The sequence below is a fragment of the Hyla sarda genome, chromosome 6, assembly GCF_029499605.1.
Source record: "Hyla sarda isolate aHylSar1 chromosome 6, aHylSar1.hap1, whole genome shotgun sequence".
NCBI lineage: Eukaryota > Metazoa > Chordata > Amphibia > Anura > Hylidae > Hyla > Hyla sarda.
The window spans coordinates 76085739-76112113 of NC_079194.1; the positions used below are offsets into that span (position 1 = coordinate 76085739).

The 26375-nt window shown below is 43.5% G+C and overlaps 1 protein-coding gene and 1 long non-coding RNA gene across 11 annotated transcripts in view; one reads left to right on the forward strand and one right to left on the reverse strand.

Moving 5' to 3' along the window:
- IQSEC1 (IQ motif and Sec7 domain ArfGEF 1) overlaps positions 1 to 26375 on the forward strand; it is an 830222-nt gene that overhangs the window by 683791 nt on the left and 120056 nt on the right. The gene's annotated exons all lie outside the window — the stretch shown is intronic.
- The window catches only part of LOC130275789 (uncharacterized), a 75292-nt gene that overhangs the window by 44189 nt on the left and 4728 nt on the right, over positions 1 to 26375 (reverse strand). Inside the window, exon 1 of one of the 2 annotated variants that reach the window (XR_008844900.1) lies at positions 6697 to 6754. The exons of the other annotated variant lie outside the window; for it this stretch is intronic. This is a non-coding gene — a long non-coding RNA (uncharacterized LOC130275789). Of the gene's footprint in view, positions 1 to 6696; positions 6755 to 26375 lie in introns of those variants that run through there. 2 annotated transcript variants of the gene reach the window in all.

Genomic DNA, 26375 nt, shown 5'->3' on the forward strand with positions numbered 1-26375 from the left:
GCTGGAGGCACCCTGGTTAGGAAACACCGGCCTATCCTGAGAACAGGTCATCATTTAATAAGGCAAGATAAACCCCTTTACAAAATGTGCACAAAATCGAAAAAATTTACCCCCAGTGTGGATTTTTAATCCACAGCACCCACGTCGATATTAGTGTCCGAAAAGTCTGCAGATTTGTAGGAGACTTTTACCACTGACTTTCAACGTGGAAGCCAAAATCCACAAAAGATCCTCTTTCTGTTTTGCTTCTTTTTTTAATAAAATTTTTGATAATCTGCACGAAAAATCTGCATTGAATGGGCTCCACAATTTGCACAATTAGGTGCAGGTTTTCGATGTGGAATTGCTGCATATTTTCTGCCGCTATGGTTAGGGCGAGGGGGAGGGGGGGGGGAACTTACTCTTATTTTTGCTGCAGAAACTCTGCTGCGGAAATTCCGCCATGTGCACAGAGTAGCAAAATCCCATTGAAATCAATGGGACTCTACTGCAGCGATAATTCCGAGCAGAATATTCCACTGTGTGAACATGGCATGGAAGTGATAGTTAAGACCAGAGTAGTGGATTTTATCACCTTGACTGTCCTGGTTTATTGCATTGAACTCTATTAGAGTTACTTGATCCGGTGAAAGATGAGCCGTGTCCAGGGATTAAGTGAAATATATCTGTTCTATCTTGTGACGAATCATTGATTGTTGCCTTTGTATGGAATAGCAGAAGATATTCCAGCTAACTGGGGAACATCATGTGTGTCTCATGGCAATGAATCCTATTCCATTTATATAAGCATTCTGAATAAAACAGCATGTGATACTTTCTCATGGATTCATGCAAAATACGTGGGGAAAAAACTTTTTGTACTGAAGTTAAAAGGAGGTACGGCGCAGACCTATGGGTGCAGTGTTATTGATCTATCCCACGTGAATCTGAGCTCCTACAATGCAATGCTCTGCAGGATCAGCAGACCATAATCCAGAATTAAAGGGGGACTCTCATCTCGAAAAGTGATGGTATATCACTTTATAATTGGCGCAAGGTCTTACCTCTGGGACCCCCTACCAAACTCAAGAGTAAATGGGTCGTAGCACTGATCCAGCACTGTGGCCCCTTCACATTTTTTCATAAAGTAATGGAATATTCTAGCGATATGCCACTGCTTTGTCAGACGGAATATTCCTGTAGGTTTTCCATATGAATGGAGAAGAAAAATCATGTAGTTAAAGGGTTATCCAGGAAAAGAAAAACAGACCTAATTTCTTTTAAAAACCACTCCCTATCTGTCTCCAGGTTCTGGAGCCAGTTGATATGAAAAAAAAAGTTTTCCACTGAAGTACTCCTTTAGGGTGTGTTCCCACAGGGCGTATACGCAGTGGATTTCACGCTGCGCAAAATTTACGGCAGCAGCGGGAAATACGCTGCGTATTCCTTGCTCACTATACACACAGGGCTTTCCAGCGGCAGTGAGTTTTAGAGGCGGGGCCGTGTGCCGACGTGACTGTGATCTGTAACCCCCGGTTTCCATTGAACTGCAGATTTCCTTTTCAGAAACATCTAAATTATACTCTTTGGAAACTCTATGGGAACATACCCTTACTTAGAATCTGAACTGCACGATAGGGATCTATAGGGTCCAGTTGTAACATTACATTGTATTTTTGTCAGTATTTGGGATTGGGTCCAAAACACAGAAAAAGGTGCAAATCCTTCCTTTTCAGTTTTTCTCTGTGCTTGCTCCACTTCTGGTTTTGGCTGAAAATACTGACCAAAGTGCTATATGACGACCCTGCCTTATGTGTAAGTAGATGGTTAATTGTAGCATCCACTGTCAATGCCCATTTATTCCTTGGGGTATTTATGACCTGGAGATGACTTAAAGGGGTACTCCACTGCTCAGCGTTAGGAACAAACTGTTCCGAATGCTGTAGCTGTTGCTGGAAGCTTGTGACGTCATAGCCCCGCCCCTCGTGATGTCACGCCCCGCCACCTGAATGCAAGTCTATGGGAAGGGAGTGTGACGTCACGAGGGGGCGGGGTTATGATGTCACAAGCTCCTGGCGCCTGCTCCAGCATTCCGAACAGTTTGTTCCAAACGCTGAGCCGCGGAGTAACTCTTTAACAAGTGAAAACCTCTTTAAAAATTTACACAACCAACCTGTGTATTTATGTATTTAAAAAAATATATTTTCTTAGATTTAATTTGTTTGTTGTGGAGAAGTATTGTCATTAGTGCTATCATATCTATAGTCTTGGAAATAGTTACGAATGGTTAGGCTAGGTTCATGTTGCCTTTGTGCTCTGACTCGTTCTGGATCAGTTGGGCTCTTTTTAATTTATTTTTAATGTTTTTTTGCACCGTAAGGACCCAGAACGGAGCACAACTAACACCGCCAGGCCCCGACGGATCTCATTGATCTGAATTGATCATCAGGGATCCGGTATTTTTACCAAAGTTAAGTGGAGAAAAAAAAATTCGCCATGCACTGTTTTTTTTCTCCACTCAGCTCCCGTCATTTTGATGGGACTGGCCCATTTACCAAAGCACAACAAGAGTGTGAACATGGTCTTAGCTTGTTACCATTGGAGGGGAAGGAACGTGTCTCATATCAGTAGTTAATCTGTCCTTCTCTGCTATTTCCACTGTGGTTTATTCCAATTTGTTCTCTGTCCTGAGCAGTTTTCATGCTACACTGAGGACATTGATCGGTGTTGTTTAACAGTCGATATTCATTCAACATCAAGCTGGAAAAAATGATATAGTGCGCTGCAGGTTTCACTCTCTTTGTCTGTATACTTTTTTTTTTTTTATGTGCGTAAACCCCTGATCTTCTGAAATGAAGAGACATTTCGTCTTGCACTGGGATACTACCATTAGGAGCGACGTGATTAAGAGATTGCATTTTTGGATGGCTTGTTGACTCTCTGGGCAGCAAACTGTCGGTGTCAGCAGATGTGAGGAATTCCCGCAGCTCACAGCGCAGCAACAGATTATACACACACAAAGGACTCTGCTTCATACAAATGCCAACGCAAAATCAACCAAAGTGGTAGAAACCCAGAATGGAGGTTCGGATATAACTGGAGCACAGGTGAGAGACGCCGCCAAAGATTGCTGCTAAACAACCAGTACTGGGGGAACCGAACTGCAGACGGAATTGGGGCAAGGTGGGTGCGCCAACAAGACATGGGCAGAGTAAATCCTCGCCCTGGGTGAAGAAAAGCCTAGCTATGACTCTGTCCAGATATATCAGCATACATGAATAATGCTATTATTGTCTCACTGTTAGCAGGAATTACATTGAAGCAGCCACATCCTCCTCCATGACTTCATCCATTCACAAGTTCTTCCCTGGGGTTGTTAGATATCTTCATTAATAACAATACAATCACTATTTCTGTAAGATAGATTGATATCCAGCCAGTGTATATACTGGCATTGGAATACTGTATTAGTGTGCACAAGAAGCCTGGACATAGATAAACTGCAGAGAACCTCTTTAATACTATAGAGAAACATTACATCATTTATGAGCTAAGCACATATGTATTTGTCAGGGATAGAGTTAGGTTCGGTACAAGTGTTTCCCAACCGGTGCACCTGCAGCTGTGGCAAAACTACAACTCCCAGCTGGGAGTTGTAGTTTCGCAACAGCTGGAAGCACCATGGTTGGGAAACACTGTTCTGCATGGTACCTTCACTGTTCTGTATGGTACCTTCCATATGCTGGGAGTTGTTGTTTTGCAACAGCTGGAGGCACACTAGTTGGGAAACACTGTTCTGCATGGTACCTTCACTGTTCTGTATGGTACCTTCCATATGCTGGGAATTGTTGTTTTGCAACAGCTGGAGGCACACTAGTTGGGAAACACTGTTCTGTATGGTACCTTCACTGGTCTGTATTGTTCTGTACCGGTGTTTACCAACTAGTGCACCTCAAGCTGTGGCAAAACTACAACTCCTAGCATGCTCGCACAGCCAAAGGCTGTTCGGGAATACTGAAAGTTGTAGTTCTGCAACAGCTGGAGGCACACCAGTTGGGAAACACCGGTACATGGTTGGGAAACACTGTTCTGTATGGTACCATCACTGTTCTGTATGGTTAGGTTCTGTACCAGTGTTTCTCAACTGATGCACCTCCAGCTGTGGCAAAACTACAACTCTAAGCATGCCCGGACAGCCGCAGGCTGTCCGGGCATGCTGGGAGTTGTAGTTTTGCAACTGCTGGAGTCACACTTGTTGGGAAACACTGTTCTGTATGGTACCTTCACTGTTCTGTATGGTACCTTCCATATGCTGGGAGTTGTAGTTTTGCAACAGCTGGAGTCACACTTGTTGGGAAACACTGTTCTGTATGGTACCTTCACTGTTCTGTATGGTACCTTCCATATGCTGGGAGTTGTAGTTTTGCAACAGCTGGAGGCACACTAGTTGGGAAACACTGTTCTGTATGGTACCTTTACTGTTCTGTATGGTTAGGTTCTGTACCGGTGTTTCCCAACTGGTGCACCTCCAGCTGTGGCAAAACCACAACTCCCAGCATGCTCGCACAACTGAAGGCTGTTCGGGAATACTGGAAGTTGCAGTTTTGCAACAGCTGGAGGCGCACCAGTTGGGAAACCCCGGTACATGGTTGGGAAACACTGTTCTGTATGGTACCATCACTGTTCTGTGTGGTTAGGTTCTGTACCAGTGCTTCCCAACTGGTGCACCTCCAGCTGTGGCAAAACTACAACTCCAAGCATGCCCAGACAGCCAAAGGCTGTCCGGGCATGCTGGGAGTTGTAGTTTTACAACAGCTGGAGGCACACTGGTTGGGAAACACTGTTCTGTATGGTACCTTCACTGTTCACTGTTCTGTATAGTACCTTCCATATACATTCCCTGCGGATGCCAACTCAGTCCAGATTACTTATAGTATCAGTGCTGTCTGAATGTCCGGAATTAAGCGCTATGTGAAGTATCTGTTGCCCACAAAAAGTCCTCGCTGTTAGTTATTGGTCTAATCTAGCGTTTCAGTAGGTATTTTTTTTTTTTTTATTATTATAGAGTCCACTATTTTATTTATTTGTTGTGTTGTGTTTTGTAGTAACTTCTTTGTGCTCCAGTCGTTTCGTATTTGCAGACCACAGTTGTGCAGTCGGTACACGTCATTAAAATACCCCTCTCTATTGTCACCTACAATTGTATATGACTGCTATATCCACCTACCTCTACCGAACAAGCAATAGTCATTGTTACAGAAGAAAATGTTATACCCTGTTTGGAGCCGTCAGTTCCCCCTTATCCGCTGACTCGAATAACATTTGTCTTTTCTCATAGACATTTAGGATATTATGCTATAGTGTATAAATCAGACATCAAGATATTGGAGGAAGTTTTCTTAAAGGGGTACTCTGCTGGAAAACATTTTTAAATCAGCTGGCTCCAGAAAGTTAAACAGATTTGTACATTACTTAAAAATCTTAATCCTTCCAGTACTTATCAGCGGCTGTATGTTCCAGAGGAAGTTCTTTTCTTTTTGGATTTCCTTTCTGTCTGACCACAGTGCTCTCTGCTGACACCTCTGTCCATTTTAGGAACTGTCCAGAGTAGGAGAAAATCCCCAGAGGAAACCTATCCTGCTCTGAACAGTTCCTGACATGGACAGAGGTGTCAGCAGAGAGCACTGTGGTCAGACAGAAAGGAAATTCAAAAAGAAAAGGAACATACAGCAGCTGATAAGTACTGGAAGGATTAAGATTTTTAAATAGAAGTAATTTACAAATCTGTTTAATTTTCTGGCACCAGATGATTATTAAAAAAAAAAAAAAAAATTTCCAGGGGTGTACCCCTTTAAGTTTTTTCATGGTGGTTTCCAGAAGGCCCATTACAGGGTTAGATCTCTACTATAGCACTGACGGGTACAAGAGTTTAGACCTTGGATTACACAGAGTGTTGTTGTCGACAGTAGCCCACCTCTCCCGAATGTTGTCATTACGACAAATAACTAGGCAGCAGGGGGCAGTGTTCTCCTTGACCTCTAACATGAGGACTAGAGATGAGCGAACGTACAGTAAATTCGATTCGTCACAAACTTCTCGGCTCGGCAGTTGATGACTTTTCCTGCGTAAATTACTTCAGCCTTCAGGTGCTCCGGTGGGCTGGAAAAGGTGGATACAGTCCTAGGAAAGCGTCTCCTAGGACTGTATCCACCTTTTCCAGCCCACGGGAGCACCTGAAAGCTGAACTAATTTATGCAGGAAAAGTCAACAACAGCAGAGCCGAGAAGTTCGTGACGAATCGAATTTACTGTAAGTTCGCTCATCTCTAATGAGGACCTTTCAGGGGCATGAGAAGACATCTGGAAAAACTCAAGTGTTCAGCCGCTCCCTTGATACTGTAGGTATAGAGTGTTGATATATGTATATGAATGAGGGTGTATCCAAGTATAAATACATGTGAAAACCTGCATAATGCCATCATTGTACAACCTTATACTGTGTCTATTGAACCACACAAGAAGTTCATTTCTGATTCCCCTCTTCTTCTTCCCTGTGTACATTGGGGGGGTATTTATCAATTTTACCTATTGAAAAGTTTCTTTTTACCCTTTTTTTTTCACTTTGGTTTTTTCGTGGACATGCCCCAAATTTATCATTTGTCATTTTGGCTCAAGTGTTGAAATCAGCTGTTCACAGCGCCTTTTACACAGAACTTACCGCCACAGAGGACAGTGTGGGGGAGATTTGTCAAAACCTGTCCAGAGGAAAAGTTGCCCAGTTGCCCATAGCAACCAATCAGCTCGCTTCTTTCATTTTTAACAAGGCCTCTGCAAAATGAAAGAAGCAATCTGATTGGTTGCTATGGGCAACTGGGCAACTTTTCCTTTGCACAGGTTTTGATAAATCTCCCCCAGCGTATTTTATCCGGTAGAGCAGCCATTTCGGGGTCCCTCCTGCAGTATATCAGCAAGCGACGTGAGATATTTTCTTTTGTGGGGTTTATAGTCACCATGTGAAATGGATTTTATTTTCAACTTGAGTAGTTTTATTTTTTTTGGGTTACTTTAGTGCAGTGGTCTTCAACCTGCGGACCTCCAGATGTTGCAAAACTACAATTCCCAGCATGCCCGGACAGCCAACGGCTGTCCGGGCATGCTGGGAGTTGTAGTTTTGCAACATCTGGAGGTCCGCAGGTTGGAGACCACTGCTTTAGTGCTTACCTTTCCTGAACCTGTGCGGCCATGTCCAATGCTGGCTCAACGGAGGGTGAAGGTTCCTCAGAGACAACTATGTCACAGGATAGTATTGAGCAGCCCCGGAGGCGTCGCTGCTTTCACTAAAAAAATGTTTTAATGTATTTTGACGCCTTTACATTGCTAAGTGTGTTTTCCATGTGCAAAATTTCTTGGCAGTGATTTGCGCCAAAAAAAAAAACTTGGCGCAAATGATGAATTACTTTCTTGGCGCAAATGATGAATTACTGACTAAAGTTAAAATCACACACAGGACCGTGTGATTTTGAGAAAGTTGTAAAAATGACAGGGGAGAAGATGCGCCAAAGTTACGTGAAAAAAAAACCACATAAATCCTTTGATTGTTTTGGCATTAAATTATTGACAGTAAAGGACGGCACCGATTCTCACCAGCTATTGGACTAATAGTTTTTATTCTTGTCTGCTAAGACACAAAAATGTTTCATGCATTATCTGATCAAGGCTGTGGTCCATGCGATCCACCAAAATCATATTGTGCCAAAGGGGGGACATTTGTCACCCCCCTTACACATACATGTTCTGCGCCAAATGTCATATAAATAGCACAATGGAAACTGGTAGGTTACAGGATATATTAATGCATAGTCAATATTTTCCACTTAGAACTGCATGTTTTATAACTGCGAGCAGATCATGTGACCTAGAACCTTCATGTGCTATAATGTTATTTTTTTACATATTTCTCACTGAGCTTTAAAGGGTACCTCTCATCAAATAAACTTTTGATTATATTTTAGATTAATGAATGTTGAATAACTTTCCAATAGCATGTTAATGAAAAATATGCTTCTTTCTATTGTATTTTTCCCAATCAGTCCTGTCAGCAAGCATTTCTGACTCATGCTGGAGTCCTAAACACTCAGAGCTGCCAGCCTGCTTTGTTCACAGCCAAACAGGCTGTGAACAAAGCAGGCTGGCAGCTCTGAGTGTTCTCCTTTGTGAACAAAGCAGACTGGCAGCTCGTAGTGTTTAGGACTCCAGCATGAGTCTGAAATGCTTGCTGCCAGGACTGGTAGGGAGACCCCTAGTGGTCATTTCTTCAAAGTGGAAAATTAAATAGAAATAATATAATATTTTTTAATAACATGCAATTGTAAAGTTATTCTGCATACATTAATATATAATATATCAAAAGTTTTTTTGATGAGAGCTACCCTTTAAGACAGAAATATTGAGGGGTTGCTGGCCGGTAAAAGCTATATTATTCTGCAAAATATGGCATTGCTGCTGAAGTACTGTTACAAGTGTTTCACACCTTTGATCTGCAGACCCAATAGCAAACTAAGCCTGACATTGGTCTACAAGGCAACCAACTAACAACTAGGGGGACTGATTCTTGAAAATGGAACTTAAGATGAAAGCAACTTTTTTTTCCCAGTGTCCCCCAAAAATAAATTTGTATATGGAAGTATATAATGGAAGTATCCTAAACTTTAAAGAGGTACTGCGGTGGAAAACCATTTTTTTCCTGATCAACTGGTGCCAGAAAGTTTAAACAGATTTGTAAATTACTTCTATTAAAAAAAAATCTAAATCCTTCCAGTACTTAGTAGCGGCTGTATACTACTGAGAAAGTTGTGTAGTTCTTTCTAGTCTGACCACAGTGCTCTCTGCTGACACCTCTGTCCATGTCAGGAGAAGCCCAGAGCTGGAACAAATCCCCATAGCAAACCTCTCCTGCTCTGCACAGTTTCTTTTCTATTTGGATTTCTTTTCTGTCACGAACACAGTGCTCTCTTCTGACACCTTTGTCCATGTCAGGAACTGTCCAGAGCAGGAGAAAATCCCCATAGCAAACATATGCTGCTCTGGACAGTTCCTAAAATGGACAGAGGTGTCATCAGAGAGCACTGTACTCGAGACAGAAAAGAAATCCAAAAAGAAAAGAATTTCCTCTGTAGTATTCAGCAGCTAATAACTACTGGAAGGATTAAGAATTTTTTAATAGAAGTAATTTACAAATTTGTTTAACTTTCTGGCCCAAGTTGATTTAAAAAAAAAAAAAAGAAGTTTTCCACCAAAGTACCCCTTTAACCCCTTAAGGACTTAGCCCTTTTTCACCTTAAGGACTCCTTAAGGCCATTTTTTGCAATTCTGACCACTGTCATTTTAAACATTAATAACTCTGGAATTCTTTCAGTAATCATTCTGATTCCGAGATTGTTTTTTCGTGACATATTCTACTTTAACATAGTGGTAAATTTTTGTGGTAACTTGCATCCTTTCTTGGTGAAAAATCCCAAAATTTGATGAAAAATTTAAAATTTAACATTTTTCTAACTTTGAAGCTCTCTGCTTGTAAGGAAAATGGATATTCAAAATAATTTTTTTTGGTTCACATATACAATATGTCTACTTTATGTTTGCATCATAAAATTGATGAGTTTTTACTTTTGGAAGACACCAGAGGGCTTCAAAGTTCAGCAGCAATTTTCACATTTTTCACAAAATTTTCAAACTCACTATTTTTCAGGGACCAGTTCAGTTTTGAAGTGGATTTGAAGGGTCTTCATCTTAGAAATACCCCACAAATGACCCCATTATAAAAACTGCACCCCCAAAGTATTCAAAATGACAGTCAGCGTTTTAACCCTTTAGGTGTTTCACAGGAATAGCAGCAAAGTGAAGGAGAAAATTCACAATCTTCATTTTTTACACTCGCATGTTCTTGTAGACCCAATTTTTGAATTGGGGTAAAAAGGAGAAAAATTTTACTTGTATTTGAAACCCAATTTTTCTCGAGTAAGGACATACCTCATATGTCCATGTAAAGTGTTCGGCGGGCGCAGTAGAGGGTTCAGAAGGGAAGGAGCGACAAATGGTTTTTGGGGGGCATGTCACCTTTAGGAAGCCCCTATGGTGCCAGAATAGCAAAAAAAAAAAAAAACACATGGTATACCATTTTGGAAACTAGAACCCTTGGGGAACATAACAAGGGGTAAAGTGAACCTTAATACCCCACAGGTGATTCACGACTTTTGCATATGTAAAAAAAAATGTAAAAAAATTTCCCTAAAATGCTTGGCTTCCCAAAAATTTTACATTTTTAAAAAGGGTAATAGCAGAAAATACCTCCCAAAAATTTGAAGCCCAATTTCTCTTTTCTCTTTTTGAAAGCAAATTTTGCTCTGGGGGCATGTTGCATTTAAGAAGCCCCTATGGTGCCAGAACAGCAAAAGAAACCCCACATGGCATACCATTTTGGAAACTAGACCCCTCGGGGAACGTAACAAGGGGTAAAGTGAACCTTAATACCCCACAGGTGTTTCACGACTTTTCCATATGTAAAAAAAAAAAATTTTATTTACCAAAAATGCTTGTTTTCCCAAAAAATTTACATTTTTAAAAAGGGTAAAAGCAGAAAATACCCCCAAAATTTGTAACACAATTTCTCCCGAGTACGGCGATACCCCATATGTGACCCTAAACTGTTGCCTTGCAATACGACAGGGCTCCAAAGTGAGAGCACCATGCCCATTTGAGGCCTAAATTAGGGACTTGCATAGGGGTGGACATAGGGGTATTCTACGCCAGTGATTCCCAAACAGGGTGCCTCCAGCTGTTGCTAAACTCCCAGCATGCCTGGACAGTCAGTGGCTGTCTGGTAATACTGGGAGTAGTTGTTTTGCAACAGCTGGAGGCTCCGTTTTGGAAACAGTGGCGTACCAGACGTTTTTCATTTTTATTGGGGAGGGGAGGGGGGCTGTGTACGGGTATGTGTATATGTAGTGTTTTTTACTTTTTATTTTATTGTGTGTTATTGTAGTGTAGTGTTTTTAGGGTACAGTCACATGGGCGGGGGTTCACAATAGTTTCTCGCTGGCAGTTTGAGCTGTGGCAGAAAATTTGCCGCAGCTCAAACTTGCAGCCGGATACTCACTGTAAACCTCCGCCCATGTGAGTGTACCCTGTACATTCACATTGGGGGGGGGGGGGGGGGGGAACATGCAGCTGTTGCAAAACTACAACTCCCAGCATGCGCTGACAGACTGTACATGCTGAGAGTTTAAGTTTTTCAACAGCTGTAGGCACACTGGTTATGTATCACTGAGTTTGTGACCTAACCCAGTGTTTTACAACCAGTGTGCCTCCAGCTGCTGCAAAACTACAGCTCCAAGCATGTACGGTCTATCAGTGCATGCTGGGAGTTGTAGTTTTGCAACAGCTGGAGGCACACTGGTTGTGAAACACTGAGTTAGGTAAAAAAAAACTCTGAGTTTCACAACCAGTGTGCCTTCAGCTGTTGCAAAACTACAACTCTCAGCAGTCACCGACAGCCAACGGGCATGCTGGGAGTTGTAGTTATGCAACCAGTATATGCACCACTACAACTCCCAGCATGCACTTTGGCTGTTTGTGCATGCTGGGAGTTGTACAACAGCTGAAGGTACACTTTTCCATAGAAAAAATGTGCCTCCAGCTGTTGCAAAACTATAAGTCCCAGGATGCCTATAAGGTAATGCTGGGAGTTGTGGTGGTCTGCCTCCTGCTGTTGCATAACTACAGCTCCCAGCATGCCTTTTTGGCATGCTGGGAGCTGTTGCTAAGCAACAGCAGGAGGCTGTCACTCATCTCCAACTTCTGCTCCCCAGGTCAGTCCCTCGCCGCCGTCACCGCCGCTCCTGGGGCCCCGATCCCAACAGGGATGCCGGGGATCGGGGTCCCCAGCTGCCGGGGTCCTCTTCCCGCACCCGCTCACATGCTCCGGAAGAGGGGCGGAGCGGGTTGCGGGAGTGACACCCGCAGCAGGTGCCCTGATTGGTCGTCCGGTAAACCGGCCGACGAATCAGGACGATCGTGAGGTGGCACCAGTGCCACCTCGCCCCTGCTGGCTATGGCTGTTCGGGGCCGTCAGAGACGGCACTAAACAGCCTGTAATTCTGGGTCACTGGAGACCCGATTGACCCGGAATCTGCCGTAGATCGCTGAGCTGAATTGTCATCATGACCCCCATGGGCGATATGCCGCGATGCCTGCTGAACGATTTCAGCAGGCATCCGGTCCCCAACCGGCTAGCGGTGGGGCCGGATTCCCCACGGGCGTATGGATACGCCCTGCGTCCTTAAGGACTCGGGATGCAGGGCGTATCCATACGCCCTGCGTCCTGAAGAGGTTAATTCATAGAACCTTCCCTATACCCAAATAGAAAGAGATTTATCAATCAAGGTTGGTGGGGCGGGGAGAAGCTGTCAGGGACTGCTGTAGTTGAGTTGTTCTTTTCTTTCTGACAACAGTGCTCTCTGCTGACATCGCTGCTTGTCTCGGGAACTGCTCAGAGTAGTAGAAGTTTGCTATGGGGATTTGCTTTTACTCTGTGGACAGTTCCCGAGACACGTGTCATCAGAGAGCACTTAGACAGAAAAGAACAACTCAACTTCAGCAGCTCATAAGTACTGAAAGGATTAAGATTTTCTAATAGAAGTAATTTACAAATCTGTTTAACTTTCTGAAGCCAGTTGATATAAAAAAAAAGTTTTTTCCTGGATAATCCCTTTAAAGTGTCACTTAAAACAACTTTCGACATGACAAGTTGCCAAGACATGTCAAAAGTTAACATTGCATCGGGTCTCGGTTCTAAGACCTGCTGCAATTGAGAGTTATAATCCAGTCAAGTGCACAGCAGCAAGCTCTATTTCCTGTCCAACAGATCTGACCTTTTTAACTGCTTAGATCAGTGTTTCCCAACCAGGGTGCCTCCTGCTGTGGCAAAATTACAACTCCCAGCATGCCCGGACAGCCTTTGGCTGGGAGTTGTAGTTTTGCAACAGCTGGAGGCACCCTGGTTGGGATACACTGATTTAGATTAATGCAGAGAAAAGGTCGGATGGGATTGATAGGCGGGTTGAGAGGTTACCGCTACCGTGCACTTCACCGGGCTGTAACGTGTGTTTTAAGATAACAGTATGGGTACAGTACGGAAATGAACCAAACTACTAATACCTGAAGAAGTACAACTTCTAATTACAACTATTATTACATCTATTGTAAACCAAATGCTATAAATATAATACTACTCCTTTTAGTGATTCCAATTAGTAAATCTTAAGGCATATATTATCGCTGTAAAAGGGCCCACAGATGAGAGGGATGAGACCGCTCTACAGAAATAGGAACAATTAAGATGTTGATACTCATTATTTTTCTTACTAATTAACTTCTATTTAATTATAACTAAGAACATCTCCTGGGAGCATAATGGAGAATGTTTAAGAATAATAATTCCAATTCCCCACATATTATTAAAGTACCTGATAAATGACATGTGCACAGTGAAAATGGTTCACATTTATAGTACAGTGCCACATGTGGTAGGTGCCGTACTCAAATGGAATATTATGGTTGCATGATTTTGCAGGTAAACAGCTGTTTTACCCACAAAACCATGTGGCCATTTAACAATAAATTGTGGATGTGGTTTGCAGATCTTTTGGTTAAATGTTAAATAGATTGGTATTGTATGTTGATAACCTGTGAATTTCCCCTGAAAAGTTAAAGGGGTATTCCAGGAAAATAAAAATGTTTTATATATCAACTGGCTCCAGAAAGTTAAACAGATTTGTAAATTACTTCTATTAAAAAATCTTAATCCTGATCAGCGTGATCTTTTGAATGCTGACTTTACAGAGGAGGAGGTGCGCAATGCGATCAAACACCTTCACAACTCCAAGGCACCTGGCCCGGATGGGTTCACGGGCGAATTTTATAAGATCTTGGTGGAACAGGTGGCGACTCCTCTGACATCCTACTTCAACCATGTTTTGCGCACTGGCTCTCTCCCCCTTCACTCCAACACGGCCACGATCAAACTGTTGCTGAAACCGGGTAAGGACCCCCTACTCCCTCAATCTTATCGCCTCATCTCGCTAATCAATCAAGACCTCAAATTAGGCGTTTGATAACGTCAAATGGGACTGGCTTGGGATGGTGCTGGACAAGATGGACATCACCGGGAGCTTCCGGACCTTTCTGCACAGTATATATTCCTCGCCACAAGCAAGGGTGTTAACGTCCGGTGTCCTCTCCCCCTCCTTCCCCCTTTTTAAGGGGACGAGACAGGGATGTCCACTCTCTCCGCTATTATTTAATGTAGCACTTGAACCTCTGGCCAGATATCTCGAGGATTCCTCGATTTATCGTAGTATCCCTATTCAACACACGGAGGTCAAATTGACTCTCTTTGCAGATGACATACTTATCTTCATGGCAGATCCCAAGGCTCATTACTCTAACCTGATGTCAACGTTGACTCACTTTGAGACTTTCTCGGGATATAAAATTAACCAATCTAAAAGTGAACTCTTGTCGTTGGCAACCCCGGGATCCTCCTCCTACTGGGCTGCACTCAATATCCCAGAGGGGCTCCTTAAATCTTCCATCACGTATCTAGGAATCAAAATAGGGAAGTCCCCGTCCTCCATGTATACCTTGAATTACCCCCCACTTTTCCAACAAATCTGCAACGAACTACAAAAATGGAGTCACCTGCCAATCTCTTTCCTGGGCAAATGCCACCTGGTAAAGATGATTAGTTTTCCTAGACTCCTATATCATCTGCAAACTTTACCTATTCTCCTGAAGCACAAGGACATCAACACTCTTAATTCAGCCTTTACTCGCTTTATCTGGTCGGGCAGGCGTCCTCGCATTTCCCTCCAAAAATTGATGCTTCACCGAGTGGATGGGGGAGTGGGTTTCCCCAATCTCCGAGGCTACAATTTATCGTGCCTATTCAGACATGTTTTGGACTGGATTTATACATCCAGCTTTCACTCCAATTTTGAGGTGGAGGCGGATTACGCATCCCCCTGGAATTTGGTGTCCTGCTTGCATTCTAAATTATCATGCCTGCCCGCACATATAAAACGCTCTGTCTTGATTAGGGACACGGTAGTGACATGGCGGTCAGTACGCAAGGTCTACAATCTACCCTTTCTATTGTCTGGGAGGCTACATCTGTGGGGTCATCCGGAATTTCCCCAGGGTAGGGAGAATGCACTGTTTACTCAGTGGAAGCGCAAAGGGTTGAGCACCGCTAGGCAACTAATGCATCCTGAGGCAGGTCGCTGGTTTACCCCAAACGAGCTCCTACAGCAATTGGACATGCCTCCCTCTCACTTTCTCCAGGTGTCACAAATGATGTCCTTCTGTGCCTCTAGGCTCCGGGATCCGAGTTCGGAATTACGGCCCTCACCCCTGGAGGATTTGATAGGGACGCAGCCCAAAAAGTTGTCCATCTCTACCTTGTATAGATGTTTCAATGAACGCTTTTTGAGAGTCTCTAAACACACTCTTTTTGACAAGTGGGAAGCTATCTTGCAGGACCCAGAGACTAGAGAACACATACTGGAAGGATGGACAAAGGTTAGGCAGAATGTCATAAATGAAAGGTGGCGGGAATCTTACTTTAAAATGATGATAACTTTGGTTATCTGGGCTTTAACATCCCGGCCTCGGCAGCATTTCCTGACAGGATCACGTCATGCCCGAAATGTAATGCACCTGCTACTGACTTTCTGCATGGTATCTGGTCCTGTGAGAAAATTCAGCTATTCTGGAGGGAGGTGGTGGAATACATATCCAAGTTTTGGAAAGTCAGCTTACCATTGACACAGCGTGCTCTCCTGTTCCAGTCTGTTGATGCATCCATTATGGAAGAGACAGGCCTACGGTCACTACCCAGGTTCATTCATGTCATACTCCTGGTGGCTAAACGTATAATTTTACGTGAATGGATCAAACCCGCCTTGCCGTCTTTGGCGTCAGTGGTGGAAGATCTTAAGGACTTTTTGGAGGTCGATAGACTGGACACGGAGAGGCATCGTGAGAGGGATGCTAGGAAATTCTTTGCTAAATGGCGCACCTTCTTGGCTGTCCACTTCACTAAACCACAAATAGACGAAATTGTACTGCCGTTCCGTCATACGGAATGGTACTCTTTGGCTTCTCTCAGCAACACTTTGGGCCCACTCCGCCTTTCTGATGACAGGGGTTGATTCTCTCGTGCTTCTATATTCTTCTTCCTCAATTACCTCTTCCATGCTTCTCCATGTCATCTTCCCCCCCCCCCCCTTCCCTTTTTATATATTTTTTTTTGTTTGTTTTTGTTTTTTGTGTGTGGGTATGTGTGCTTGGAAGTTGGAAGGATGTCAGGAGTGGTAAGTGGAGGAGGCCCCTGTGTGTGGGAGTGAGTGTTTTGCACCATGCTGACAATCGTACTAATTTATTTCACTGTAATTTGGATTGTGATTGCCTGTTGTCCGGCGATCTGTTTGCCCTCGAACGAGGACTTATATATCGTATTTGCTTTTATGACTGTTGGGTCCGGTGTGACCCTCTCTTTGATTGCATACCTGTCTTATTACCCTGATTGTGGTTTACCTTAATTGTAAAATTTTGAAAATCCTTTCAATAAACAAAGTTTGAAAAAAAAAAAAAAAATCTTAATCCTTCCAATAATTATTAGCTGCTGACGTTGAGTTGTTCTTTTCTGTCTGGCAACAGTGCTCTCTGCTGACATCTCTGCTTGTCTCGGGAACTGCACAGAGTAGAAGAGGTTTGCTATGGGGATTTGTTTCTAAACTGGGCGGTTCCCGAGACACGTGTCATCAGAGAGCACTTAGACAGAAAAGAAGAACTCAACTTCAGCAGCTCATAAGTACTGAAAGGATTAAGATTTTTTAATAGAAGTCATTGACAAATCTGTTTAACTTCCTGGAGCCAGTTGATATATATAAAAAAAAAAAAGTTTTTTTCCTGGATAACCCCTTTAACCTGTTCAGGACCCATGACGTTTGCATACGTCTTCACACCCTGGGTCTTAAGGACCCATGACGTATGCATACGTCATGGCGTTTTCCTGTCTCTGCCGCTCGCCGGGCAGAGATCGGAACTGGATGCCTGCTGAAATCCTTCAGCAGGCATCCAGGGCAAACGCCGAGGGGGGCCATGTAGGCCCCCCATGTCGGCGATCGCCGCAAATCGCAAGGGAAATCGCCCTTGCGATCTGCGGCGATACCGGGCTGATCGGGTCTCTGGGACCAGACCGCCCGGTAATTTCGCATGATCCCGGCTGTCGCAGACAGCCAGGACCATGCTGGAGTATCGGAGCGAGGTGGCAAGCCGGCCACCTCCTCCGATCCCCTGCGATCTGTCGGTTAGTTAACCGACCAATCGCAGGAGGGGGGGCGGTTACTTCCTCCCGCCCTGCCCGGCCCCTGAAAGTCCGGAGAGGACGGGAGGAAGACCGGAGGACGCGGCAGGGGACGGGGGAGTGCTGGGGACCGGCCCCGGTACTTACCTCGTCCCTGAAGACCCGGATCCAGACGATGAAGACGGCGGCGGCGGCGACAGGTGAGTAGATCTTCAGCCGCGGTCGGGCCCTTTACAGCAATGCACGTCGCCGTAAAGCGACATGCATTGCTGTAATAGGACCCTGTAAACTACAACTCCCAGCATGCCCAGACAGCCCTTGGCGTCTGGGCATGCTGGGAGTTGCAGTTTTGCAACATCTGGAGGTACACAGTTTGGAGACCACTGTGCCCTTCCAGATGTTGCAAAACTACACATCCTCAGCATGCCCTTACTGTCCAGGCATGCTGGGAGTTGTAGTTCTGTAACATCTGGCCCTTCAGATGTTGCAGAACTACAACTCCCAGCATGCCTGGACAGTTTTGGCATACTGGGAGTTGTAGTTTTGCAACATCTGGAAGGGCACAGATTGGGAACCACTATATTAGTGGTCTGCAAACTGTAGTCCTCCAGATGTTGCAAAACTACAACTCCAAGCATGCTGGGAGTTGTAGTTCGGCAACATCTGGCTCTAAAGATGTTGCCGAACTACTACTCCCAGCATGCCTGAGAATGTTTGGGAGTTGTGGTTTTGCAACAGCTGGAGGCACACTGGTTGGGAAACATTGTTTCCTAACTCAGTGTTTCCCAACCCGTGTGCCTCCAGCTGTTGCAAAACCACAACTCCCAAACATTCTCAGGCATGCTGGGAGTTGTAGTTTTGCAACAGCTGGAGGTCCCCCCCCTGTGAATGTACAGGGTACATTCACATGGGCAGGGGGCTTACAGTGAGTATCGGGCTGCAAGTTTGCGATGCAGCAAATTTTGCGCGGCAGCTCAAACTCGCTGTAATCCCCCGCCCATGTGACTGTACCCTAAAAACACTACACTACACTACTACAAAATAAAATAAAAAGTAAAAAACACTACATATACACATACCCCTACACAGCCCCCCTCCCTCCCCAATAAAAATGAAAAACGTCTGGTACGCCACTCTTTCCAAAATGGAGCCTCCAGCTGTTGCAAAACAACAACTCCCAGTATTGCCAGACAGCCGTTGACTGTCCAGGCATGCTGGGAGTTTTACAACAGCTGGAGGCACCCTGTTTGGGAATCACTGGCGTAGAATACCCCTATGTCCACCCCATGCAAGTCCCTAATTTAGGCCTCAAATGCACATGGCGCTCTCACTTTGGAGCCCTGTCGTATTTCAAGGCAACAGTTTAGGGTCACATATGGGGCATCGCCGTACTCGGGAGAAATTGCCTTACAAATCTTGGGGGTCTTTTTCTCCTTTCACCCCTTATGAAAAGGTGAAGTTGGGGTCTACACCAGCATGTTAGTGTAAAAAAAATAAACTTTTTACACTAACATGCTGGTGTTGCCCCATACTTTTCATTTTGACAAGAGGTAAAGGGGAAAAAAGCCCCACAAAATTTGTAACACAATTTCTCCCGACTACGGAGATACCCCATATGTGGGCGCAAAGTGCTCTGGGGGCGCACAACAAGGCCCAGAAGGGAGAGTGCACCATGTACATTTGAGGTGATTTGGCCAGGGGTGGCTGATTGTTACAGCGGTTTTGACAAACGCAAAAAAAACAAAACCCCACATGTGACCCCATTTCGGAAACTAGACCCCTCACGGAATGTAATGAGGGGTGCAGTGAGAATTTACACCCCACTGGTGTCTGACAGATCTTTGGAACAGTGGGCTGTGCAAATTAAAAATGTTGTACAGCCCACTGTTCCAAAGATTTGACAGACACCAGTGGGGGGTAAATGCTCATTTTATTCCTTGTTACCTTCCTCAAGGGGTCTAGTTTCCAAAATGATATGCCATGTGGGGGTTATTTTGCTGTCCTGGCACCATATGGGCTTCCTAAATGCGACATGCCCCCCGAGCAAAATTTGCTCTCAAAAAGCCAAATATGACTCCTTCTCTTCTGAGCATTGTAGTTCGCCCGTAGTGCACTTCAGGTCAACTTATGGGGTACCTCCATACTCAGAAGAGATGTGGTTACAAATTTTGGGGGGTATTTTCTGCTATTAACCCTTGTAAAAATGTGAAATTTGGGGGGAAACACACATTTTAGTGATTTTTTTTATTTTTTTTTTACGTATGCAAAAGTCGTGAAACCCCTGTGGGGGTATTAAGGCTCACTTTATTTCTTGTTACGTTCCACAAGGGGTCTAGTTTCCAAAATGGTATGCCATGTGTTTTTTTTTTGCTGTCCTGGCACCATAGGGGCTTCCTAAATGCGACATGCCCCCGAGCAAAATTTGGTCTCAAAAAGCCAAATATGACTCCTTCTCTTCTGAGCATTGTAGTTCACTCATAGTACACCTCAGGTCAACTTATGGGATACCTCCATACTCAGAAGAGATGGGGTTACAATGTTTGGGGGGTATTTTCTGCTATTAACCCTTGCAAAAATGTGAAATTTGGGGGGAAACACATTTTAGTGAAATTTTATTTTTATTTTTTTAAATATGCAAAAGTCGTGAAACCCCTGTGGGGTATTAAGGCTCACTTTATTCCTTGTTACGTACCTCAAGGGGTCTAGTTTCCAAAATGGTATGCCATGTGGGGGATTTTTGCTGTTCTGGCACCATAGGGGCTTCCTAAATGCAACATGCCTCCCAAAAACCATTTCAAAAAAACGTACTCTCCAAAATCCCCTTGTCGCTCCTTCGCTTCTGAGCCCTCTACTGCGCCCGCCGAACACTTTACATAGACATATGAGGTATGTGCTTACTCGAGAGAAATTGGGCTACAAATATAAGTATACATTTTCTCCTTTTTCCCCTTGTAAAAATTCAAAAATTGGGTCTACAAGAACATGCGAGTGTAAAAAATGGAGATTGTGAATTTTCTCCTTCACTTTGCTGTTATTCCTGTGAAACACCTAAAGGGTTAAAACGCGGACTGAATGCCATTTTGAATACTCTGGGGGGTGCAGTTTTTATAATGGGGTAATTTGTGGGGTATTTCTAATATGAAGACCCTTCAAATCCACTTCAAACCTGAACTGGTCCATGAAAAATTGTGAGTTTGGAAATTTTGTGAAAAATTGGAAAATTGCTGCTGAACTTTGAAGCCCTCTGGTGACTTCCAAAAGTAAAAACACGTAAATTTTATGATGCAAACATAAAATAGACATATTGTATATGTGAATTAAAAAAAAATTATTTGGAATATCCATTTTCCTTACAAGCAGAGAGCTTCAAAGTTAAAAAAATGCAAAATTTTCAAATTTTTCATAAAATGTTGGGATTTTTCACCAAGAAAGGATGCAAGTTACCACAAAATTTTACCACTATGTTAAAGTAGAATATGTCACGAAAAAACAATCTCGGAATCAGAATGATAACTAAAAGCATTCCAGAGTTATTAATGTTTAAAGTGACAGTGGTCAGAATTGCAAAAAATGGCCGGGTCCTGAGGTGTAAAATGGCTGGGTCCTTAAGGGGTTAATACCTCTTGCCTGCATATCATTCAGCAGGTGTGTGCAGTGTGGAACAAGGATCCCGGAGCATAATGATAGCAGCCCTCTTTATACAAGCCTGAGGCCACTATTTGAAGTAACATAATGTCCATAAAGGAGGACTAATGAATAAACACCTATCCCTGAACACCAATTTTGGAATATTTGCTAAAGTGGGTAGCACTCAATGCATTAAAGGGGTACTCGGCCCCTAGACATCTTATACCCTATCTAAAGGATAGGGGATAAGATATCTGATCGTGGGGGTCAGATCTCTGTGCAGCACCTGGGGATCGATTACAATGCTGGCTGGGGCGGCGAGGGTCATGACATCACACCACGCCCCCCTCAATGCAAATCTATGGGAGGGGACGTGGCAGCCATCACGCCCCCTCCCATAGACTTGCATTGAGAGGGCGTGGCGTGACGTCACGACCACTGGACCCCTGTGTTCAGAATAAAATGTTCCGAACCCTAGGGCAGCGGAGTACCCCTTTAAAGCAACATGTACAATGTCTGTAAATCCAGGGGATCCAGAAACCAGATTCTATATTGTTCATGTTTGACGTCTCACTCATACTGGTGAGCTGTGCCCTACATAGATGAGATGGCACTTGTAACACAGATCCAACTGGGTCCCATTATGGTGTTAAGTTTTGAGAAGGGTCTGATATTTATTTCACCCTTTACACTCTTTTTATGATTCTCAGGCCAATTCATCTTCCCCTTGCTGTGGATGCAGTCACTTCTTTTTAAAGGAGTTATCCATGAAAAAACTTTTTTTTAAATATATATATATATATATATATATATATATATATATCTCTATCTATCTATCTATCTCTCTATCTATCTCTCTATCTATCTCTCTATCTATCTCTCTATCTATCTCTCTATCTATCTCTCTATCTATCTCTCTATCTATCTCTCTATCTATCTCTCTCTATCTATCTCTCTCTATCTATCTCTCTATCTATCTCTCTCTATCTATCTCTCTCTCTATCTCTCTCTCTATCTCTCTCTCTCTCTCTCTCTCTCTCTCTCTCTCTCTCTCTATATATATATATATATCTCTATATCTCTCAACTGGCTCCAGAAAGTTAAACAGATTTGTAAAGTACTTCTATTAAAAAAATCTTAATCCTTTCAGTACTTATGAGCTGCTGAAGTTGAGTTGTTCTTTTCTGTCTAAGTGCTCTCTGATGACACCTGTCTCGGGAACTGTCCAGAGTAAAAGCAAATCCCCATAGCAAACCTCTTCTACTCTGTGCAGTTCCCGAGACAAGCAGAGATGTCAGCAGAGAGCACTGTTGCCAGACAGAAAAGAACAACTCAACGTCAGCAGCTAATAATTATTGGAAGGATTAAGATTTTTTAATAGAAGTAATTTACAAATCTGTTTAACTTTCTGGAGCCAGTTGATATAAAAGTTTTTTCCTGCAATACCCCTTTAACCAACTCACTGCATGCCTATTTTTAGGTAACCAAATGATGGCCTCTGCTAGATTTTTAGAATTAGTTGTATAGTTGGACATAACATTGGGTCATATGTCTGGTAATGCTTCTGTGTTTGCATATGTAGGGGCATTTAATCAGCTCTTGTTCTACTACTACTTACATTTCCTTATATACTGTATAGATAATTTCAATAAAATAATATGACAAATAAAAGCCCTTTCCTCACAATGCACCATTCATGGCTTCTCTCTTAAATGTTCAACAAATACAATGAATTCACACCCGGAATATAGCACAAGGGTACAAGTGTGACTAACGGTAAGTGGATGCTCAGTCCATTCAGAACATACTTCAATAGAAATGTTTTTAGTTCAGTCTTTATGGGAGGAAGCCGCTGGCGCTCAGCCAGTGCCCCTTGTTACAGATTGCAGAACAGTTCTGCTTCCAGTGCATAGGACCTGATTATTTTGCAATGACATTGAAAGTTAGAAGACACACAGGATTGATCTGTTCATCCTTCAAAGCAGCTTATTTGACAAGGATAATATATTATGTGATTGTATCACATCCTTTTCACTTTATTCAGGCAGCCAGAGTTTTATAATGTCTCGATACTAAATTTTTCTTTCTAATTTTACCTTTTAAAAGTCTTTTTTGGTTTGGATACACTTCTCGTGTATCAAAGCCTAGCTAGACGAAAAAAAAAAAAAAGGCCTATAATAAAAATTCAGAATATCAGCTGAGCTGGGATCAGATGGTTTTTGCGCCCAAATCACAATAACAGATTGCATTGTAAGCAATAAGGCCCTTTTCACATCTGCATCATTCTTTCTGTTGCTCCACAAAAATAGCAGTGGTACCAAAAGCCTCACATGCTGGACACCAATGAGGGCCAAGGATGGGCCTTATTGTCTTTAAATGCATTCCATCAGATTTCTTTCATGGTGTTTGGTACTTTACTTTTTTACATGATCTGTGATGGAGGCTGATAGATTGTACAACACAGATGTGAACAGAGCCCTATAACAAATTAGATACTGGCTTCTATCAGACTCAGTCAACAGAGGTGTCTAAGTCATATGACCCACTTACTTTGGGCTTGAAAGTTCCTTAATATAGGTTAGGGTTGCCCCCATTAGGTCCTCAGCCATATGTGTGCCTCATAAGGCCCTCAATCCAACACATAAGTCCCCATAAAGGGGTACTCCACTGGCCAGCGTTCGGAACATTTAGCTCCGAACGCTGTGTGCGCGCTGCGCACACAGCGTTCGGAGCTAAATGTTCCGAACGCTGGCCAGTGGAGTACCCCTTTAAGTATCTTCCTTTGATATGCCCCTAAAGCTTCTCAGATTCTTATTTTAGCATAGGTACAACCAGTTTCTTTCTGTCTGCTCCATGAAGTTGGTTTCAGATTACTGCTTTTCTTCTGTCCTATGAGGTAAGCAGGAGTCAGAAGTCATGGGGACAACATTTTGGTCATAAATCTAATGCCAGAGCTGAATTATTACTGTAAGAATTGCTATGATCAGCCCCAGGGATGGGAGTTTATAAATATAATTACTGATTCCTTTAGGAGACTGTTCCAGTGATAAGGGCCAAGTTTGTTAGAGATTTAAAGACAAGGTTTAGTACAACCCTCGGCTGCTCTATTGCATGGCCCCAGTACACGTCAGTCCGGTAATGTGCTCCACTGTGTTCTTCCATGTAAACATTTTCTGCTGTCCCAGTGCAGCCAATGCAACATGCTTTACTAACCAAGAACAATGTAGTGTGCGCTCCCGATGCTGTCAATGTGGCATGCTCTGCTTGTTCAATACAACATTCTTTCTTTCCAGTTACAATGTGAACCTCCCTCCCCGTGCAGCCTGTAACTCACATTCTGCCCTTTGGATGTACAGTACATGCTCTCACTTTATTGGCATAGCTATAGGAATTGGAGAGATTGCAGCCTTATTTAAACCTGGTGCCTTAGGAGGCCCCATCCACACATAAGAAGGCCATCTACTATAAAGACATGTGATGGCGCAGAGGCCCAGAAGCGTCTCCTTTACCCTGAATTCTCTGCATTCTAACTGGTTTTACTTTCTCAATACAACATGTTCTGCTATTTCTATGTAGCCTGTTATGTTTGTAATGTGCTCAACAGTTAGAGGGACATTCCACAAGCTCCTCACCCAGCGTGTTATTACTTTGCTAATACAGCATACTCTACTTCCCTGTTCTCTATTCGATCAATACATGTTCTCCTTTTCTGGTACAATGTCTTCTGTGTTCTTATTGTGTCCGGCATTGATTGTTCCTGAATGTATTGTTCCTTTATGACTGCAATGTGCGCTGTTTTCATACTGTGGGATAGTCTGATCATATCATCTGACTTGCAACAATATCTGATGTACAGATGTGGAGTCTGGGTTGCCCAGCGAGGCTATCCAGATATCCAGTGGAAATCCGACTTGGTGGCTAGGTTGGCACACGCCCGAGGTACCACAGAAGCAGGAATTTAAAGTTTTTATTTCAGGTGCAGAACAACGCGTTTCGAGGGGGCACCCCTCTTCATCAGGTTTTGCAACAATATCTGGAACTAACAGTTGGTTGTACAGAGCTTCTATCTTAACATAGCCAAACGCTAGAGATTTTGGCAAGCTTAATGTGCATGTTTATAGTGGAGTCAGATTACATAGGTATCAACCTATTGAACACTCAAAGTATGCCCATCCTGTAACCTACTGATAACCATGTCACAAATTGTAGAGATCTGAACACCCTGTAAGGATGGGTTGACACCTGCGATGGCATTTCTATTATGAGAAGGAACAGAAAACTGAAAATGACAGCAGTGCCATAATTATCACATGATGGGCACCAAAGACACCCAATAGCCCTTATTGACTATAATGTGATCTGTTGAGTTTCCATCATGGAGTCAATCATTTTACCAGGAAAAAATAGCTAAACTGCTCAGAAAAATAAAGGGAACACTAAGATAACACATCCTAGATCTGAATGAGTGAACTAATCGTATGAAATTCTTTCGTCTTTACATAGTTGAATGTGCTGACAACATAAAAAATGATCAATGGAAATCAAATTTATCAACCCATGGAGGTCTGCATATGGAGTCACACTCAAAATCAAAGTGGAAAACCACACTACAGGCTGATCCAACTTTGATGTAATGTCCTTAAAACATGTCAAAATGAGGCTCAGTAGTGTGTGTAGCCTCACCGTTTGATCTCCCTACAATGCCTGGGCATGCTCCTGATGAGATGGTGGATGGTCTTGTGAGGGATGTCCTCCCAAACCTGGACTAAAGCATCCGCCAACTCCTGGACAGTCTGTGGTGCAATGTGGCGTTGGTGGATGGAGCAAGACATGATGTCCCAGATGTGCTCAATCGGATTCAGGTCTGGGGAACGGGCGGGCCAGTCCATAGCATCAATGCCTTCCTCTTGCAGGAACTGCTGACACACTCCAGCCACATGAGGACTAGCATTGTCTTGCATTAGGAGGAACCCAGGGCCAACCGCACCAGCAAATGGTTTCACAAGGGGTCTGAGGATCTCATCTCAATACCTAATGGCAGTCAGGCTACTTCTGGCAAGCACATGGAGGGCTGTGCGGCCCCCCAGAGGAATGCCACCCCACACCATTACTGACCCACTGCAAAACCGGTCATGCTGGAGGATGTTGCAGGCAGCAGAACGTTCTCCATGGCGTCTCCAGTCTCTGTTATGTCTGTCACATGTGCTCAGTGTGAACCTGCTTTCATCTGTGAAAGGCACAGGGTGCCAGCCAATCTTGGTGTTCTCTGGCAAATGCCAAACGTCCTGCATGGTGTTGGGCTGTAAGCACAACCCCCACCTGTGGACGTCGGGCCCTCATACCAC